Raw genomic sequence first — 1604 nt, forward strand, 5'->3', positions numbered from 1 at the left:
TAGTCTTCAGAGGTCATGAAAGGTAGAAGGAGGTTTAATGAAATCTCTATGGTTTCTATATAAGCATCAGGTTCCTTTAGGTCCTCAATAGGGGACTCCTTCTTGCGTGAGAGACGTCCCATGAGGTCTTCCTCATTGGGATTCACGTCCTCTCCTTCTTCCCTCGGTTCGTCCATGTTGATTATGTTAATGGCCTTGCACTCTCTTTTTGGATTCTCTTCAGTATTGCTTGGGAGAGTACTAGGAGGGGTTTCAGTGACTTTCTTACTCAGCTGGCCCACTTGTGCCTCTAAATTTCTGATGGAGGACCTTGTTTCACTCAGGAAGCTTAAAGTGGCCTTAGACAGATCAGAGACTATATTTGCTATGTTAGAGGTTCTCTGCTTAGAATTCTTTGTCTGTTGCTGAGAAGATGATGGAAAAGGCTTGCTATTGCTAAACCTGTTTCTTCCACCATTATTAAAGCCTTGTTGAGGCTTTTGTTGATCCTTCCATGAGAAATTTGGATGATTTCTCCATGATGAATTATAGGTGTTTCCATAAGGTTCACCCATGTAATTTACCTCTGCCATTGCAGGGTTCTCAGGATCATAAGCTTCTTCTTCAGAAGATGCCTCTTTAGTACTGTTGGATGCATTTTGCCATCCATTCAGACTTTGAGAAATCATGTTGACTTGCTGAGTCAACATTTTTTTCTGAGCCAATATGGCATTCAGAGCATCAATTTCAAGAACTCCCTTCCTCTGAGGCATCCCATTATTCACAGAATTCCTCTCAGAAGGGTACATGAATTGGTTATTTGCAACCATTTCAATAAGTTCCTGAGCTTCTGCAAACGTTTTCTTTAGGTGAATGGATCCACCTGCAGAATGGTCCAGTGACATCTTAGAGAACTCAGACAGACCATAATAGAATATATCTATCATGGTCCACTCTGAAAATATGTCAGAAGGACACTTTTTGGTCATCTGCTTGTATCTTTCCCAAGCTTCATAGAGGGATTCACCATCTTTTTGCTTGAAGGTCTAAACATCCACTCTAAGCTTGCTCAGCTTTTGAGGAGGAAAGAATTTAACCAAGAAGGCTATGACCAGCTTATCCCAAGAGTCCAGGCTATCCTTAGGTTGTGAGTCCAACCATGTTTTAGCTCTGTCTCTTACAGCAGAACGAAAAAGCATGAGCCTGTAGACTTCAGGATCTACTCCATTAGTCTTAACAGTCTCACAGATCTGCAATAACTCAGTTAAAAATTGGTAGGGATCTTCTGATGGAAGTCCATAAAACTTGCAGTTTTGTTGCATTAGAGCAACTAGTTGAGGTTTTAGCTCAAAATTGTTTGCTCCAATGGTAGGGATTGAGATGCTTCTTCCATCAAACTTGGAAGTAGGTGTAGTGTAATCACCAAGCATCCTTCTTGCATTATTGTTGTTGGGTTCGGCTGCCATATCCTTTTCTTGTTCAAAAATTTCAGTAAGGTTGTCTCTTGATTGTTGTATTTTAGCTTCTCTTAGTTTCCTCTTCAGAGTCCTTTTAGGTTCAGGGTCAGCTTCAACAAGAATGCCTTTTTCCTTGTTCCTGCTCATATGAGAAAGAAGAGAACAGAA

At 40.8% G+C, this 1604-nt stretch overlaps 1 non-coding gene across 1 annotated transcript; it reads left to right on the forward strand.

Annotated features, from left to right (window-relative positions):
* Window positions 1-942: 942 nt before the first annotated feature.
* On the forward strand, window positions 943-1046 carry LOC127742740 (small nucleolar RNA R71). Its single transcript, XR_008004128.1, has one exon. It is a non-coding gene; the product is annotated as a small nucleolar RNA R71 (small nucleolar RNA).
* Window positions 1047-1604: the final 558 nt, after the last annotated feature.

This window comes from Arachis duranensis, chromosome 1, assembly GCF_000817695.3.
Source record: "Arachis duranensis cultivar V14167 chromosome 1, aradu.V14167.gnm2.J7QH, whole genome shotgun sequence".
NCBI lineage: Eukaryota > Viridiplantae > Streptophyta > Magnoliopsida > Fabales > Fabaceae > Arachis > Arachis duranensis.